This window comes from Phalacrocorax aristotelis, chromosome 1, assembly GCF_949628215.1.
Source record: "Phalacrocorax aristotelis chromosome 1, bGulAri2.1, whole genome shotgun sequence".
Taxonomy (NCBI): Eukaryota; Metazoa; Chordata; class Aves; order Suliformes; family Phalacrocoracidae; genus Phalacrocorax; species Phalacrocorax aristotelis.
The window spans coordinates 165,842,086-165,852,246 of NC_134276.1; positions in this window are offsets into that span (position 1 = coordinate 165,842,086).

The following is a 10,161-nucleotide window of genomic DNA, read 5'->3' on the forward strand; positions in this document are numbered from 1 at the left end:
TAAATGAGAACATCAATCACAATCTATTTGGGAAATCTCACTGTGGAATAGATGCAGGTTACGAGTGCACCTCCTAATTCATCTAACCATTTCTATTGGTTGCAGAATGCCAGGTGCCCATAAAATATGACCTAACATCATATATTGTTTAAATATCAGTTTAAAGTTAACTTTTTTACCTAAAAAGAATAAATTCTACCCAGGCATAGATTTTTGTGTACTTTTAGCAATTATCTTTAACTTTTTTCCCTCTGGCCCCTTTTCATTGAGATCTGCTTTCCCTTCATATTTTTCACGCAGTACTGATAGCCCCAAGTGTTTATATATAATATATAAATAAAGAGGAAAATCTTAGGAAACAATCAGACCTGTTTAAGCATCTTAAAATTGAGGGACAGAAGTGTGTTTAGGAGACGTACTTTTTAAAGTAGCCTTTCTATTTTTGTACCTTTAAGGGGAGGCTAAAGGTACAGTATCAATACTAGATCCAAACGTTAAATTTATCTTCCTATAAAAATGGGTGACTCTCCTCATCTTCTGCTTGAAAGGGAGACTCTTCTTTTTCCTTCCTTAGCTCCTGAAATGCATTCAGCTGCCTGTGCATCATCCTCTTCCCTGTATCTATCTTTCTCCCCTTTCCTTTCACTTACTCCATACTTCAGACTATTCTATACGTATTATGGTGTGTCAGAGTTATGTTCCCCACATGGGTCAAAGCCCCAAGAGCCTTGGCACCATAGGTCTTATCTCTGCCTGGAAGTGAGCACACCCAGAGAGGCTTTGAAGTGCACAGCAAGGTCTCCTCATAGAAAATACAAGACAAGTACAAGCCAAGCCTTTAAAGAGAGACCACTTTGCCAGTGAGACAGACTAAAATAAAGCCTTCCCATTGCCTGGTGTCGAACAGGTCCTCTCCTCAGCAGAGCAAGTTTTACCAATTTCCTGGCTTGCAGCTGACTCCACACAGCTCCCTACAAGCTCCTAAGAAGAGTCTCTGTTGCCTCCAAAGCTCAGTTATTTCTGCTCCACATTACAGACCCTGCCATTTGAATGTAGGGCAATCTTTCTTGCGCCTGTGCAATAGGAGCATTGTCTGAATGTAGCAGGTTCCACAAGGTATAACTTGTGTTTGCCAAGCTAAAATGAAGAATTTGATAGGTGGCAAATGGAGCAGCTTGTTTTTCTTTGTCATTGGGTAATGTAGTCTTACTGGAAATTTCACAGAATGGTAGGGGTTAGAAGGGACCTCTGGAGATCATCTTGTCCAACCCCACTGCTTGTGCAGTATTTTAATCCAAATTTGAATGATTATTCTGCTTTTCTGGACTCTCTCCTGATCTCAGTGCACACACAGATTCCCGATGTCTTTACTTCTATCCCAAAGTACATATTTCTGCCCTGTCATTCCATCTGTTAGCCCTAAATTACTGAGTCTTAGGCAGTTTTCACTGTTACAGAAAAAAACCCAAGGGATTGTTTTCTAGTTCTTGGCATATGATTATGAGCAAAAGAACAGGTTTATAAAATAGCTGCTTTCAGCTTAAAACTCTCATTTGTTATTACTGACTTGAACCTGTTGAATTTAATGGTGACCCTAAATTTTCACATCCCCCATCCACGACTGGCCCCACATTGGGCCCAGAATTGATCCCTGGGGGGCCCCACCTGTGACAGGTTGCCACTTTGAAAAAGAGCTGTTTACCACCACCCTTTGGGTGCAGCCTGTCAGCCAATTCCTCACCCACTGCACAGACCACTTGTCTAGGCCATAATGCATTAATTTCTCCAGGAGGAGACCATGGGGAACCATATCAAAAGCCTTGGGGAAGTCCAGGTAGACAATGTTGACTGCCTACCCCTTGCCAACCAGACAAGTCACTTTGTCATAGAAGGCCACCAGGTTTGTCAAGCAAAATCTGCCTTTAGTGAAGCCATGTTGGCTTTTCCCAATCATGTGCTTCATTTGACTTGTGATGGCCCTCAGGAAGATTCATTCCATAACTTTCCCAGGGATTGAAGTAAGGCTGATGGGCTTATAATTACCCGGATCCTCTCTTGAGCCCTTCTTGTAGATAGGGGTAACATTTGCCTTCCTCCAGTTCTCTGGGATATCCCCCATCCACAACTTCTTGAAGATTATGGAGAGTGGCCTTGCAATGACATCAGCCAGCTCTCTCAACACCCTTGGGTGGATGGTGTCAGGGCCAATTGATTTGTAGGGGTCAAGCTCCTGTAATAATTCACATACTAACTCTTCTTTCACTGATGGTGGGTCTAGGTTCAGATCAACCAGGAATTTTGTTCCCAAAGCCTGGGGCCTGAGAGTGTTGGTAAAGACAAAGGTGGAGAAAGTGTTAAGAACAGATTGAAAGTGTTGAGCACATGCCCTTGAATTGTCATTATCTGTCTGTGCAGAATCAGATTTTACAGAGGGCAGTAGTTGTTCAGCTAAAACCAAATGCTTTATTGTCACAATACTGCTTCATATATTTTTACAGACACTGCAATATTTTCCAAAACCCTGATTTCTAATGTGTTTTAAAAATTTCCTTTGTATTTTTCTGTGTCAAGTGAAAGGCAAGCTAAGCCAAATGCTACCTTAATTCATTACCTACTAGAACATTTGGTGAAGAGCATTTCCAAAGAAGAGTCTTCCCAAAGAAGTAAAAAGCTGAGCTGAGAGAAGGAACAACCTCACCTGCAAACTGCATGCCTTTGCTTTACAGATATCTTACTCACTCATCCAGCACCATGAAGGCAACATCCCTCCAATCCAACCGAGTGGCAGCCACCTAGTCACCAGGTTGTTCTTTGTCAAAATTTCTTAGTTTATTATTTTTTGAGTTTTGAGAGTTGCTGTAGAGATACAGCTTTTTATTATTCAAGTGTGACAATGCTTCTTATCCCAGGAAACAGAGTATAGAAAGTGGCTGACATGGTTGTAGGTTGTGACTGTTGTTCTGGGGGTGAAAAGGGAGAAGGCAAGGTCTGAATGACATTCTTATAGAAATTTCAACATAGCATTCTGAGTCCATAGGCATGAATTTGTGACTGATTAATATAATTGCCTTACTGGGGGAAGGGGGGGGGGCAGTAAAAGTCCTAACATAAGTTTTTTTTAAGCTTTCTATATCACACTAAAGACCCATTCTTGGAAAACCAATCATGCAATGCCTTTTTGCACAGGCACAGTAAGAAGCAATATTCTCTCACTAATTACAGTTCTCCAGGTACCCAATTCCATTAAAATGTTCACAAGAAGTCTGTTGACTAAGCTAGTAATCCCTAAAAAGGTAAATATCCAAAAAAGGTAAATAATAAAACATCAGTTGTATGTTGGTATGCAGTTTCTCTTAATTATTTTCTTTCTTTCACCTTTGGCACAGGGACAGGACTGTCCCTTTATAACCCAAACCCATCTGAATAACTCAAATCCGATCTGAATCCAGTTTAATCTTTCACAAACACAAGCACTTACTTTTGCTTGATTTGAACAGCAACACTTACGGCAGTGACACATAGAGTAGAATAGCTCAGTTGGAAGGGACCTACAACAATCGTCTAGCCCAATAGTGTGATCCAGAGCTTGTGAAACACCAAGAGATAATTCAGGTTTCATTCTGCAGAACAACATACAAAATCATATTAAAAAATATAAATAATGTTGAGGAGTCAGACCATGTAAATTTAGGAAATAACAAAATTAAACTGGTCACAATTGCTTGTGTCTCCTGAACTCAGATCTCTTACATGCATTTAAGATGAGCTGAGCTGTAACTTTCTCAAGGCCGGTTTTGCTTCCATCGGACCGATGGATAGGGACAAACACACTTAGGGAACACAGGAAAGCCAGACAAATCTCTCATCTGTTGCTTCACACATCTAATTTCAGCCTCTAGAAACAAAACTTACATTATTTTGTTTGGTCTTTCTTTTCTTTTCTCTCTCTCTGCCCCCACCACCCTGTAGGATACCAGACAAATAAACTCACCCTTTCACAAGGGGCCACTACCCTTTTCTCATTACACAAGTGTCTGACTTAAGCCCATTAGTCAAATTGGCAATGCTGCTAAACACTCCCAGCTGTAAGTAAAGTCACCTGAAGTTTTTAAGTTATTCAGTCCTCTATCACACTAACTACTTTGGATGGTGAAGTGCAAAACAACTCAAGTTAATTACCTCAGCTGAGTGGATGCTCTAATCTCAGTGACTTTCAGCCTTGATTTTCCATCTATTTAAGGAGATAAGCCTGTTTTGACTTTACACCTCAAGAAACACTCAGGTGCTGGTGATGAGATCCTGGAAGGACTCATATGACAATGAATCATTGCCTTCAGCACAGGGTAGAGAATTAGGTAAGGGGCCACAGGATAAAGTACAGGGAAAATTCCAGATGCTGAATAACTACTCATGAGGTACAATTGTCTTCTACATGCTGAGTGAAACAGCATCCTGATGAAATTATAACTTATAATGAAGGTATGAGTCAAAATAATGCTTGCATGCATTCAAGAGAAGTGGTTGCACTGACCATCTGAACTATAACATCTTCTGAACAGTGAATGTTTGACTTCACAGTCCTAACATATTAATTTTACATTTCAGCGTAAATGGACTGTTACTTAAGGACCCAGGTCTTGGAGGAAACTAGATGGTTTTTAAGCAGTAAATCACAAAAAACTTCCCAAGATTTTTCCTTATACAGTCAAAACCAGGTATAATCTAGCATAGATGTTCCTATGACCATTTTCATATAGATCGCTAGATACCAGAAATGCTTCTTCATGTATATATTGGTAAGAAATTTGACATAGCTGAATATCCTACTATAGCTGAAGATCCAGACCATACAACAGTGTATTCACAAAACCCTCCCAAATCTAATGTAATGTACAGGAGCCTAATTCCAGGACTAGAGACCCAAAACATGTATATTTGGTTTGATTTTTTAAAAAACCTATTCTGCTGCTCTTTTCTTTGGATGCAGTGATAAATAACGTCAAGGTACTGCAACGGTTAATGCTGCAGTATATACACAATAAAAGTAATTTATTATGGTCTTGCTTCACAGGTGTCTATAGAATAGTATACTCAGCAAAAAAAAAAAAAAAAAAAAAGGCTGTGAAGAAGCATACCATTCATCAGAATGACATACCATGGTAATTATTTATGTTCTTTTGGGAATATAGGTTCCAGTACAGGAACTCTCTGTTACAGCTGCCTCGCTTCAGAAAAGTAAAAAATAATAATGCTTATATAAAAGATCAGCAAATTACAAAACTCTAAACCTGAATTTCAACAATTTTTTTTATTTTTTAAATGCTAGAGAGGTAAAGCATATGCTTTCATGCTGTAAATATGCATGTAACTGTTCTTAATATGGTTCTTGTGAGAAGCCATGTTTCAGTACTTTGACAAACAATAATACATGCTGATTTTCCTGTGTGAATATTCAAACATGGTCTTTTTTGGGTGAAACATGCATGAAAGGGGGAAGGGGCTTTTAAGATGCAAAAAACAAAAGTTAACTGTTCTGTTGTTGAACGCTTATCCAGCTGAAAGTTAGTTGTTGCGCAACACTTATCTGGCCGTTGTGTAAAATGATTAGCAAGGAGGCCTGGAATCCACCAGTGAAGGACAAGTTCTTGATAAGGGCAGAAACTTGTCTCAAGGACCAGCTAAAACGGACTTTGCAGTTTGGACAAGAGTCAAGGGATAACTGAGTCTGTGCAAAAACAAAAAGTTACTAGTGGTGACAAAGAGAAGCCATCAGCCTTCATCTTTACGACCCCCGATGACCACCACAAGGAGGCACTGTGCAAGCGCAGTTGGGAAAGATTTATGGTAATAACTCTTTTAGGCTAATTTTAATACGAAGCGGGGAAAGGTCATGCATATGTATAGGCGTATTGGGAAATCTTAGGTATATGTAATGCTTTACTGTATAAATCCAAGACAAACTATCACGTGGGTGCGCACGACTTTGGTGGGACTACCCTCCATGCTGCCCAGCACTGAATAAACATACCTACTTTACAATCTTACAGATTGTAGAGTCTGCTTTCCGCACATCATGCAAGTTTGGCTTTGTTTTGTAGGACCTCAGCTTTGCACAGTACTTTCTGACTCAGCACTAAAGGCCAATTTGATATCTAAGTTCTATGCTGCAATCTTACCTCCTAAAACCTCTTAGCATGACTAATCATAGAATTACAAAATCATTTCCGTTGGAAAAGACCCTTCAGATCATCGTGTCCAACTGTAAACCTAGCACTGCCAAGTCCACTTTCCCTAAACCATGTCCCTAAGCGCCACGTCTGCTCATCTTCTAAATACCTCCAGGGGCACTGACTCAACTGCTTCCCTAGGCAGCCTGTTCCAGGGCTTCATAACCCTTCTGGTGAAGAACCTTTTCCTAACACCCAATCTAAACCTCCGCTGGCGCAACTTGAGGCCATTTCCTCTCGTCCTATCACTTGCTACTTGGGAAAAGAGAGTGACACCCACCTTGCTACAACCTCCCATCAGGCAGTTGTACAGAGCGATAAGGTCTCCCGTCAGCCCTCCGTGCTCCGGACTAAACAACCCCACTTCCCTCAGTCCCTCCTCAGAGGACTTGTTCTCTACACCCTTCACCAGCTTCCTTGCTCTTCTTTGGACGCGCTCCAGCACCTCAATGGCTTTCTTGCTGTGAGGGGCCCAAAACTTGTCAATACTTTCTGCCTAGCTATGTTCCTCAGAGAAATGGCCAGCTGCTCCTGTCCTGTAAGGTTTTTCTTCGATCTGGAATGCAATACTTTTTGCACGAAGTGCTGCAAGAGCATTGATTTAGACAGCATCTGTTCCCCTCCCCAACTAGAAAGTCATCCACTGCTGGCATTCTCACCCATGACACACCTGAAATTTCATTGCTGAGTTGATGAGGATTTCTGACTAACTAGATCTGTACTGCGAGCAGATGTCATGTCTCAAATATTTTAATGTTTTACTTTTTCATAAGACATCTGAAATGTATAAAAGTGTTGAGCTTATTTACATTTCACACAAATTATTTTTCAAAACTTTTAGTAAGGAAGTAATCTTCAGTCTTGGCTCTTAAAAAAAGAAAATAATGAAAAGGTTTTCAAAAATGTTTTTGCATGAAATGAAGGGGTCTTAAAAAATTAAATATCTCTTGCATTATTTATTGCATGCCACATCAGGATTTTGCTAGCTAAAAGGCTTCATTTGGATCAAAGAGGAAGGTTTTGCCTGTGGATTTTAAGAGAAGTTAAAGGTCTTGCACTGGTGGAGTAGCCTCTATTAAATTCTTAGACACCAGGTGGCCCCATAGCACTCACTCATATAATGAAGATTTCAGTTTCCCTGTAGGGAAATAGAGAATGAGCTGTATAGTTTGATGTTCAAAGTTACGGCTGCTTGAAGTGTTAGGAGGAAAACTGCCTTGAACTTTATCAGATTTATATACGTGTGTGTATATGTGCAAATATATATGTATGAAATTGCCAAACCATAACTGAAGATCTTTGAATTGCATACATATTTTACTGTGCATTTATGCATGTATACTTCACCAATCCAAACTCAGGAGTTTTCCAAGTGTTAACAGGTATGTCATGCTAATGTTTTGGGGTTTATTCTATGCCAGAAAGGGGAAGGAGGTTTTGAGGTGTCACAGAGCAGCCCAGTTCTGCACAGCCCTTGTATCAGCCACAACAAAGTCTAAGGCAGCTACACTTTTCAGTAACTTGCCTGCTGCTTCTTGAGCTTTCTGTTGTCAGTCCTAAGTGAGGTACATCTTAGCAATCTCAAGGCATCTTCCTCTGGAGCCCAAAATCCATTTGGATGGCCTTTGCCTTTTGCTCATTTTGTTCTGAACAGAATTTGCTTACAGTGTGGCCCAGCTGGCTTTGTCTAAGTAAAACACCCATTAATACCACAGCCAGATTTCACTACGTGAAATACATAGGGCTTTGGGAAAAAACAGGAAGATCGATGGGTAGCTTCACATGAACTCTTTTGCAAGCTTCAGTATGGCTTTGGAATATGTCCTTGAGATACTCGATCCAGTTTATACATTTGCAATGGGTGATAGACCATGGGCTACCAAAGGACTTTGATAGCAATGGCATCAAAGAAAGCTGTTCTGGTTCAAATGAGGGACCCACACGAGCAGAAAGAATTAGACTGAGGTGACTAGATGGGAACCTTTAGCACAGAGCTGAGTATACTTAGATTCCCTCAAGTTTTAGTACAGAAAAAACCACTGCTAGCTATACTTTGATCAACATGAAGAACAGGATCTAATCCAGCTTGTCATTCCAGAAGCAAATGTTAACAGGGTATTGCAAGCATTTCTCCTTGTACCAAAGGGAATTTGATCTAAAGTGTACCAAAACTTTATTTACCCAACTCACACTATCACGAAGTAGTGACAAGCAGGATCACTCCACAAAGCTTCAGCTTAAACACTAGCCAGTAAAGGGAGTGCAGATGCAACCTAAAGCATCCTTCCTTCCTTCTCTTCAGAACAGCAGATCCAAAGAGATGTCAGGGCTGCAGTTAGATGTACAAAACCCATAGGGCACACAGGATCCAGGCTCATTTTGGCTACAGAAGGATCATGACGAGAACAAGGTAAAGAAAAGAAAGGTGTTCGGGTGACTGAACAACTGAATTTTTGTTGAGTACATGCAGTAAGTTGTTACAATACAAAAAAAAAGTGTGCTTTTCTGACAGCCAGACTTAGAGTATCTTAATGAGGAATAGAGCATTTTGTGACTACTTTGGAAATCCATTAAGTACAAGACAATAACAGCCACACAGTTACTAGGAAAACGTGGAAAACTTTGTGAAGAGCATGACAGTTGCACTGAGCAATATACTTCTCGCAAAGGAAATGGAAACATGATTACGGGATATTTTGTTGGGGAGTTGCACGCTGTCAGCACAAGTTAGAGTTCAGAAAAGCCTGGCTTCCCCCTGTTAGGAACTCCAGGCAGGAATAGTAGCCAGAGCCCTAAGTTAGGCACCTAGAATGTGCCAGAGAGACTATTCTAATTTTGATGTGCCTATAGGTTTAGTAAGGAACTAGCATTTCCCATTGCCTAGTTGTGAGCAGGGCCACAACCTGAAATTACACTCTTCAATGGAGTTTGGGAAACAAGAGGTTGAGACTTCAGGAATGCCTCTCCACTGAGTTAGAAGAATGGATTTGGACTGTGAATACGAGAAGTAAGCCCTTTTTAAAACAAAAAAGCAAATACCAATCCTATACACCTACCCATTAAAAGTGTGAATGATCCCATCTTTTAGGGTCTGAAAGCTAGAAAGCAAAACCAGGAAGGAGACGACCTCACTTTATCCTCATTCAGAATAAAACATGCAATTTCACCAGAATGTGTAATACCTACCGCAATGAAGGCAGTTTTGGAGTAGGAGGAAAAACCATCTCCCTTATCTCCTTTTAAAGCTTTACTGGTGGACAGTTAGTGATTTAAGATTTGCTGGGACAAGGAGGCATGACGTTGCAGTCTGATAGTTAGGACTGTTACCTCAGAGAGGCTCGGGCTGTCTCTGTATTTCATTGGCCAGCTTGTAATGCCACCATCTCTTAAAAGAAAACTGTACCTAACATTTCTGCAGAGTTTGGTCCTGTAGGAACGAGTATGGTAGATGCCACAAGAACGAACTTATTAGACAAAGATAAAGTGGAAGGATAAGCATATCTTTATGCTATATATATATAAAAACATATTGCGTTATATATGTAATATACATATTGCATATATACATGCAATATATATAATGCCTAATCTATATGATTAGGCACCAGCATCAGACTGGCAGGAACTAAAGCCACACTGGAAGAGGCAGAGAACTGCAGGCATTAAAACATTTTTTTTTAATCAAGGTGGCGGGGGGGAGTTAATTAGGTGGCTCCAGTGAGAAGACCCAATTCTCCTCTCAGTAAAACCAATGAAGTTTCTGTTATTGATGGCAACAGAAGCAGAGATGAGTATAAAGTTTGTTGACAAGATGTAAGCATGGAAAATATTGGCACACAAGTGCTTTGTATTTCAAGTAGAGCTGCAAAGACTAAAACTCTCAGAGGTATATCTGAAACTACTCGGGCACATTGTCTTCTAGGAAAAAGAAGGA